This window comes from Triticum aestivum, chromosome 1B (genome assembly GCF_018294505.1).
Source record: "Triticum aestivum cultivar Chinese Spring chromosome 1B, IWGSC CS RefSeq v2.1, whole genome shotgun sequence".
NCBI classification, from domain to species: Eukaryota; Viridiplantae; Streptophyta; class Magnoliopsida; order Poales; family Poaceae; genus Triticum; species Triticum aestivum.
Genome location: NC_057795.1, coordinates 98,574,282 through 98,584,093, shown reverse-complemented (window position 1 = coordinate 98,584,093; position 9,812 = coordinate 98,574,282).

Here is a 9,812-nt window from a genome sequence, read left to right as displayed (position 1 = left end):
ACGCCTGTAAGCGCGGTGGTTGGCGTAACAAAGCTGTCAAGCAGAACCCAATACTACGTTCGATTCAGTCAGGTTGCCAGTTTGGGAACCACAGTGAGTGGTCGACAGAACGAAATGAAATGCTGCGTCTCTCTCTCTCTCTCTCTCTCTCTCTCTCTCAGCTGATCATCATCTTCACTCCAACATTTGTCACCTGACTTATCTCCGCCGTGCCGGTGCCCACCAACTCCTCATCTTCTTTGCTTGTAAATCTCCTCCTCCTCATCATCCATTCATGCTCAATCCCTATATTGTGCTCCTGCTCCGGTGCTTGCTCTGTCCACCATTGTCACCGGCCCCTATCAATTTATTTAACTTTCCTGCCTCCTTTCTCCTCACCTCGGGTCCGGATTTCACAGTGGCATCCCGTTTGCATGACAACCCTGGCTGGCATCATCAACTGCCAAAAGCATATAACATTTCAGTAAAGCGTCACAAAAAAATAAAATCATCTGCAGCATGCGTTGGTGAACCAATACACTATATATGAATCTATGATGCTTGCAAGTTTAGAATTATGCATGGCAGCTCAACCTACAAAAGAGACAAACTTCAGCTACTCACGTTGTCATACGATATCCAGTTGCACACCAAAAAGAAAAAAATGGAGAATATACGGAGTTTGTGTCGCGACTTGAAACATCTGTTTTACATGTGACTTGGGGAGTTCCACCAACACGAGCAGGTAATGGGCTTTACAACTCGTTGTCTGGTGGCTGTGCGGATGTGTTTTCTAGGAAGTCCAACAACAGATGAAGGTCTTTTGCCATTCGAAAAGAACTGCTGGTTTCGCGCCTTGCTTTCCAAGCACACTTCATAGGACATGTCAGTTTCATATGGTCTTGAACTACTAAATCCACTGCTGCATTGTGTGTTTCTTCATGTGACCCTTTTGTGGCAAGAAGCCACCATCATGTGCTTCAGACAATATATAAGAAGAAGCCCCCAAAATGTAGAAGGCTAAAAGCATCAGTAATAGCATGAGATACATACAAATATGGTAGGGGAAAAAATTGAGGTACCGATAAATAATACCTGCAGGGAGAATCACACACAGATGCCTCTTAATCATAACTGAGTCCGGTGTTACCGATTTTCTGCAATTATTAACTCTGTTAAATATATTTCAACAAAAAATATAAAATGCTGAAGACAAAAGGTAAAAAAAACGGCTACAGAAATCCTCTTGGCATCCATGCTGTACAGAACTTCAGACCGTAAACTGAATGTAACCAGATAATGAGACAGAACTTCAGAGTTTTTCCTACAGTGATAAAACTGTTGAAGACCTCCACGGGCAGCAATTTGGGGCACGGAAGTGAAGCCTTATGCCACACTGCTGGATAGGAGCACCAGCGTGCCAGATCGTGGTAAGGAGGAGGAGAAAGGAGGCAACTCTGAAGTAGCGTTTCTGAAGGTAGACCTGACGAAACTGAAGAAACGTGCAACACTGCCAAGCCTGAAGCTGGCTTCGACAGCTGAGAAGAAAACGAGAATGGGAAAGGCGTCTCTGCCTGGTTGACGAGGTCTGGAGTTGTTGGGGTGGGGTACCGGTGTCAGTGTGAGTGGGCATGGTTACACCTGGGGGTTGTAACCAATCAAAATTATCAATGAAGAAATTAGTTTCTTTCTTCTACTCCCCCAGGTCTTGTCTCTTTTATGATCCCTGCTCCTCTTCACTAGATCTGTTACATCATTTCTCACCAGGGTGTAATCACTGATCCAAAAAGAACTGCAGCAATGCTCACGCACACCCCTGCAAATGTGACTCAATTGAAAGGGATTTGGGATTAACAGGCTATTACAGGAAGTTTATCCATGGATATGGCCTCTGGGCCAAACCTCTCACCTTGCTGTTACAAAAGAACAAGCCTTTCATCTGGACGGCTGCTACACAATAAGCTTTTGGTCTGCTCAAAAAGGCAATGGCATCTACACCTGTGCTTGCCCACACCAGACTTCACCAAAAAGTGTCACTGAAACATATTTGTGCTGTAGGACTATAGGAGTGAGTGCAGTTGTCTCTCAAGAGGGTCACCCAATTGCTTATTATAGCAAGGCCTTAGGGATGCAAAATCAAAAACTATCTATCTATCAAGGCCTTAGATAAATGGAGATCCTATTTGGTCAGAGGACTATTTGTCATCAGACTTATCATAAGAGTTTATGCCGTCTGACTGATCGGTCTCTCGTTTCGGACTTACAAGAAGGCTATGACTAAGCTTATAGGACTGTGGTATCAGGTCCAATACAAAAAAGTAGCGGACAACAAAGCAACTGATGGACTCTCTCGTGTGGCCCAACAGTTGGATTTACACAGGCCATTTCTGTGGTTACACGAGGTACTGAATTCCTATGCAACTGACAGCTCTGGATAGAAGGCGCTTCAGCAGTTGGCTTTGCACAGTAGTGATGACGATGGATTTTATGTAGTGGATGGTATTATTCGGAAAGAGGGCAAGATATGGGTTGGTGCTAATGCAGGTTTGCAGACTAAACTGATCCGAGCTTTTCATGCATCTGCCCTGCGAGGCCACTCAGGCATTCAAACAATATTTCAACAAATTCACAAACTATTTGCTTGGTCTGGGTTCAAAAGGGATGCCACTGAATTTGTACAACAGTGCAGGCTAAACATGAACACTGCTGGACACCTGGCCTTGTCCAGCCACTGCCAGTACCACGGGTCCCTGGCAAGACCTCTCTGGATTTTATAGAAGGTTTGCTAAATCCAATGGCCATTCAGTCCTTTTCGTCCTGGTGAACAGATATACAAAACGTGCACAGTTCTTTCCTCTGAAACATCCATAAACTGCTGCTACAGTATCTCAAATATTCTTTGGTATAGTCAGCTTACATGGTATGCCCATATCAATAGTATCAGATAGAGATAAGATTTTGTAAGTACATTTTGTCCAGATTTGTTCAAAAGACATTAAGATTTTGTAAGTACATTTTGCCAAGATTTGTTCAAAAGACATGATATTCGGTTAGCACTCAGTACGGCGAGTCATTCAGAGTCTTGAGATGTATTTGCGGCTTGCAGCCAATGCCACTCCCACTCATAAATGGTCTTCGTGGCTGCACATGGCTGAGTTTTGGTATAACTCTTCTCACCATTCCTCACTGGCTGGCTCCCCTTTCAAGGCCTTATATGGTAGAGATCCTACTGCCGGTTTTCTACCTGGTTCTCCTACTGATGATAGAACTGAAGTTGGTGCTCTGCTGCAAGACATAGCAGCTCACTCTATTCTACTTCAACATTGAGAGTTCCAGGAAGGTGACCAAGTGTTCCTTGAACTCCAGCCCTATGCTCAGCATTCTGTCATTAGCAGGCCTTCCCCAAGCTGGCCTTTAAGTATTTTGGGCCATACAAGATCCTCTCCAAGGTTGGTCAATTGGCTTACAAAACTGAACTTGGCAGATCATAGACCTGTTTTTGCGGATTTACCTCCTAGCCTCACCCTGGATTGCCTGCTGGTGGAACCGGAACTGATTCCGGAGCGTCGGCTGGACAAAAGGGACAATGTGCCTCTCCTTCAGGTGCTGGTGAGATGGACCCCGTTACCTGCAACAATGGCCACTTGGGAGGACCACTCCACGTTGCAGCAACGCTTTCCGGATGCTCCGGCTTGAGGGCAAGCTGGAGCTCAAGCGTGCTACAGTGTCACACTGCTTGATGGGACCACTAGCAAGCCAAATCGTGGTAAGGAGGAGAAAAAAAGAGGCAGCTCTGAGGGAGGGAGCGTTTCTGAAGATATAGTCAAGCCAGTTAGTCTGAATCTGTTCTGTTTCTCTGAAATTGTCGAAGCGTCCTGTTCAGTAGTGCTGGATGCAAGGAGCGACGTCCATCTTCAATCTGACGGTCAGTTGGGAACTGCCTCGATCTCCAACAGCAATCGTAGATCTTAAATCTGACGGCTACCGCTCATTCACCTGTAGTAGTTTGAATTTACCTTTTTGTTTTTTGCCAGTGTCAGGCGCCTTTCTCTCTTTTTACGTACTTGTAAGGCTATAAGGCCGAGGGGATTATTTCTGTCAGAGTCCGTCCCGCGTGTGACGGTTTTGTCCCTCTCTGGCGACCGTGTGGCGATCTAGGGTTTCCGGCGGTGCATCACGCTCGCAGCCGGCCCTCACCCCTGCAAACCCCGCCCCAACGGCGGCCGCCGGCGTGCCGCGGCCGCCCATCGTTCTCCCGCCCACCACCAAAAGCCTTTCGCGCGTTGCTAGGGCGTGTGATCGTACACCACCTTAATCTAGTTTTCGTTGCCCGTTTGGTTACGACGGAAAAGGAGAAGGAGGACCAGATGGAGAAGGTTGAGAGTTTGCTGAAGGACTTGCGCTTGTCAGAGAAGGAGAAGAAGAGGATCAAGATCGGTTGGACGGGATCAGGGAAGGCAGGAGTAGTGGAACCCCAGGCGATGGCGCAGCTATTGTCGGAGAAACCGGTGTTCGTTGAGGCGATGGCGGAGACGCTGGGTCGGATCTGGTGCCCCATAAAGGGTGTGGCTTGTAAGGAGGTTGGGGATAACATCTTCCACTTCACCTTCGGGCGGGAGTCGGGGAAGAGAATGGCGCTGGATGGGGGACCGTGGGAATTCGGGAATGATTTGCTGGTAATGGAGGACTATGTTCCCAGGAAGCGCATTGAGGATTACAACTTCGATACTATCCCGATCTGGGTACGTGTGCTGCGCCTCCCTTTGGGACTGATGACCCGAGATGTGGGAGAAGCCGTTGAGGCTGAGATTGGTGAAGTGTTGGAAGTCGACACTCAGGCAGATGGAGGAGCGGTAGGCAAGTACCTGTGGATGAAGGTGAGGATGAAAATCATGGTTCCACTGATGCGGGGGTTTACCTTGGAGGAGGAAGAGGGTGAACAAAATCTGATCACGAGTGGAAAAGAGCAAGAGGGGGAGGAGGATAGGAATTGGTGCCCATTCTAGTACGAATACCTGCCGGGTCTTTGCTACAAGTGTGGTTTCCTTGGTCATGTTGACAAGTTTTGCAAGGTCCAGGTGCAGAGGGGGAAGAGGAAGCAGTTTGGGCCATGGTTGCGAGCATGTATGGACAAGAGAAGGGTGGGGGTACGCCAAAGCTATGCGGGAAGAGGACAGGGGTCGAGGAGTACAGGGTCTTGGAAGGGGAAAGCGTCTTCGGGGAGTGATGCACCATCCTGGCGAAACAAACCAAGTGGGGCTGCAAGGGAGGAGGAGGAAGAGCGAGATCAGGAGGTCACGAGCCCTCTAAAGCAAGTGGAAGGGGGAGCAGGGGCGTTTCAAAGAAGAAACTCGTTTTTGATGAAGCTGGAGTGCAGTCCGCATGTGAGTTTGATCAGGGAAAGACTGTGGATAAGGAGAAGGAGAAGATGGAGGTTGGGGTAGGCACGGGGCAATTGGTTCCACGTGGAAAGGTGGTGGGGACCGGGGAGGAGGGGATGGGGAGGGGTGTGCGGAGGATCTGAGTCAACCAACTGTGCAGGTGAAAGCGGGGGACCAGCCGGGTCAGCTTGCACCATCGGGAGGGCCCCGACCACAGCAAGTCACTGGTACGACGATCGAGGCTGAGGGAATCTTTGCACAGGACATGGAAACCGAGGCCATGCATATGGCCATGCAGATCGACGTGAGTAGCTCTGCTGCCAATGTTGGTGTGGTGTAAACTAGTGAAAGAAGCAGGGAGGAAGGGGGCAAGGGGGGCAGAGGCACTTTCAAACGTGTGAAGGGGAGGATGCTACCCGAAGGAACCGGTGACTTTGTCAACGTGTTAGGAGGGAAGAGAGGCTTGCCAACGATGGAGGATATGGGTGAACAGGAGGAGGGTAGGAAGAAGTCTAAGAAGGTGGGGATGGAAGAGAGTGTATCACATGATGTCGTGAACGCCGGGCTGTAGGTACAGCCTGGCGGGCAGCAATGAAGACTATAGCCTGGAACTGTCGGGGTTTGGGAAATGGCCCGGCAGTTCGTGGTCTTCTGGCTCTCCAGAAGGAGGATCCCGACATTCTTTTTCTGTCTGAAACCCACCTGGATAAGAGGAGAATGGAAAAGTTTCGTGGTCGGTTGGGGATGCAAAATCTTTTAGTTAAGGATTGTGTGGGGAAGAGTGGTGGCCTAGCATTGTTATGGAAGAAGGGGATTGATGTGACACTCAGGTGGATGGGGAGGATGCACATTGATGTCATTATTCAGGAGGAGGATGGTTTCAAATGGCGGCTCACGGGTATCTATGGAGAACCACGTATGGAGAAGAAGGTGGAGACTTGGCGGCTCATGAGAACTCTAAACCACCAATCTAACCTGCCCTGGGTCTGCGTTGGAGATTTTAATGAGATTTTGTTCAACCATGAGAAACAAGGAGGGGTCCCTAGAGCGCACTCCCTAATGTAGAATTTCCGTGATGCTTTACAAACATGTAATCTCAATGACCTTGGCTTTGAGGGTGATGTTTTTACTTGGCAAAATAATAACTTCCGTGTTGATGGGTATATTCGGGAGAGGCTGGATAGGGTTGTGGCCTCGCCGTCATGGTGCGCTCGTTTCCCGTACTACAAAGTGGTGAATGGGGATCCGCACCACTCTGATCACACAGACCCGTGGTGTTGTGGCTCCATGGCACGAGGAGAATGGGGGGAAGATAGTGCGGTCCACAGGCAAAACGGTTCGAAGCGCGTTGGCTTCTTGAGGAGGGATGTGATGGGCTCGTGCGGAAGGCGTGGGAAGAGGCACAGGGACCGTCAGTGGCGAGCAAACTGGGAGCCGTTAATAAAGCCCTCCACACATGGAGCCGTGACGTGCTGGGAGATCTCCAGAAGAGGGCCAGGAAACTGAAGGACGAACTTGAGAACGTTCGGCGCCAACCAATCTCACAAGCCCAACTTAGAAGGGAGCTGACAGTGAAATATAGATTGGAAAAGCTGGAGGATCAACTCGATCTGGTTTACCGTCAGAGAGCTCATGCGGCGGGCTTTCAAAAGGGGACCGAAATACAAAGTATTTCCAGGCCTTTGCGTCGGAGAGAAAGAAAAAGAATACGATCCACATGTTGAAGAGGGAGGATGGCGTGGAGGTGTCAGGGGAGGAGGGCTTAAAGGCCCTCGTTACTAACTATTTCTCTAACTTGTTTACCCCCGTGGCAGGTTCGGAAATGGCGGAAATTTTGAACAACATTACCCCCAAAGTTATGCAACAGATGAATGATCACCTCCTTGCTGACTTCACGGCAGAAGAAGTAAAGGATGCGCTGGATAGTATTGGCGATCTTAAAGCCCCGGGGATGGACGGCCTTCCGGCCATCTTCTATAAACACTACTAGCATTTGATTGGGGAGGATGTTGTTCGCGAGGTTTTGCACGTGTTACAGGGCGGCAGTATACCCGAGGGATGGAATGACACCCTAGTGGTGTTGATCCCAAAGGTTCAGAACCCAGAGAGATTAAAGGATCTACGCCCGATTAGCCTTTGTAACGTTGTGTATAAACTGGTGTCCAAGGTGCTAGCCAACCGTCTGAAGAGTATCCTAAGTGAAATAATATCACCCAACCAAAGTGCTTTCGTCCCAGGAAGGCTGATCTCGGACAATACTATCTTGGCATATGAAATGACCCACTTTTTGAGGTGGAAGAGGACGGGCAGCACTCGCTTTGCAGCTTTGAAACTGGATATGAGCAAAGCTTATGATCGTGTGGAGTGGGAATTCCTGGAGAAGATCATGCTCCAGCTCGGGTTTGCACCGGCGTTTGTGGCCCACATCTGCAAGTGCATGACCACTGTTCGATACCGTTTCAAGATCAATGATGGTTGTATGGACACGGTGATTCCGGGGCGGGGGTTGAGGCAAGGAGATCCGGCCTCGCCGTATCTCTCTCTGATTTGTGCAGAAGGGCTCTCGTCTTTGATCAACCGGGCGGAGGAGTTGGGCCGGCTTCGGGGTATAAGGATTGCACCTACTGCACCGTCCATAACCCACCTGCTCTTTGCTGACGACTCACTCCTTCTCATGGAGGCTACGGAGGAGAGTATGGCCACCATAAATGAGATCCTAGAGGTTTATGAAAGGGGATCGGGTCAAACGATCAACCGGGACAAATCGGCAATACAGTTCAGCAAGAACACTCCAGTCCAGAAGAAACAAGTGTTGCTCCACAGTTTGGGCCTGAGAGGAGAAGGAATGCAAGGGAAGTATATAGGCCTCCCTAGTTACGTGGGTAGATCCTGGCAGTTATGCTTCGAGTACATCCGGGACAAAATCTGGGAGCTACTCCAAGGGTACAAGATTAGGCTCTTATCAAAGAAGGGGAAGGAGATTTTGATCAAAACAGTGGCCCAAGCTATCCCCACGTATGCCATGGCCTGCTTTGATCTGACGAAGGGCCTTTGCGATGATATCTGCGCTATGATATGCCGGTTCTGGTGGGCAAACCAAGATGATGAACATAAACACCACTAGGTGGGCTGGGAGAGAATGACCTTACCAAAAGAGCATGGTGGCCTTGGTTTCCGGGACCTACACGCTTTCAACATTGCCATGCTTGCCCGTCAAGTCTGGCGCCTCCTACAAGCCCCTGAATCTCTATGTGCTCGAGTCCTATGTGCCAAGTATTACCCCAATGGCGACCTTCTATCGGCGATACCAACACCCGGAATCAGCTATGTATGGCGGAGTATCTTGCAGGGGATCCAAGTAGTCAGAGAAGGTATGGTTTGGAGAGTGGGGGACGGACAGCAGATTCGCATGTGGCATGATCCATGGCTGCCGTCGGGACCAGTACGCTTCCCGCGCACTCCACAGGGTGCAAACCTGCTGACGAGGGTCTCGGAACTGATAGACCCAGCCACGCACACATGGGATGAGCAGTTAGTGCAGCAGACTTTCAGTCAGGAGGACGCGGTAGTGATTCTGCAGATCCCGATTTTTGAACATCATGAGGATTTTGTGGCCTGGCAATTTGACAATAAGGATTTGTTCTCGGTCAGATCGGCCTATCGGGTTTATACTGACATGCTCCATAGACAACGGCCACGACCGCGTGGGGAAAGCTCGTCCGGGGAAAATGAGGAGAGGAAGATGTGGCAGAAGCTCTGGAAGGTCAATTGTCCGGGGAAAGTACATCATTTAATGTGGAGACTTGCCCATAACAGCCACCCTCTGTTGAGGAATGTGGAACGGATCGACGTCCAGCTGGAAACAAACTGTGTGGTTTGCCACAGATTACAGGAAGATGGAGGACACCTCTTTCTGCGTTGTAAGGAGGTGAAGAAGATGTGGAGGGCTTGCGGGCTGGAGCAGAGTAGGCAGAAACTGCTATCATGTCAGTCACCGCGCCAATTTCTTAACCTCATTGTGTCTATGCCTAAGGATGAGAAGCTACATACGATCTGCCTCCTATGGATGTGGTGGACGGAAAGGAACAAGGCAAACCACAACGCGCATAGAGCCTCGACCCAGGAGTTTGGTTTCACGCTGGCAAAACACATCGCGGAATGACGTATGTTCTTTGGGGAGCAAGGAAGGAGCAACGCAAAACCAAAGCCCATTTGGACTTGCCCGGCCACGGATGTTGTCAAGATAAATTTTGATGGATCTTTCGACCCGGAGTCCAGGCACGCAGGCTGGGGCTGCATCGCCCGTGACCATTCAAGAGGGGTGATCTTCGCGGCAGCAGGAAAACTTGCACACATGAGCGAAGCCCTGCATGCCGAGGCGTGTGCCCTCATGTATGCAATGAAGCTAGCAGAAGACCATGGAATGGGACGGGTTGTTTTTGAAACTGACTG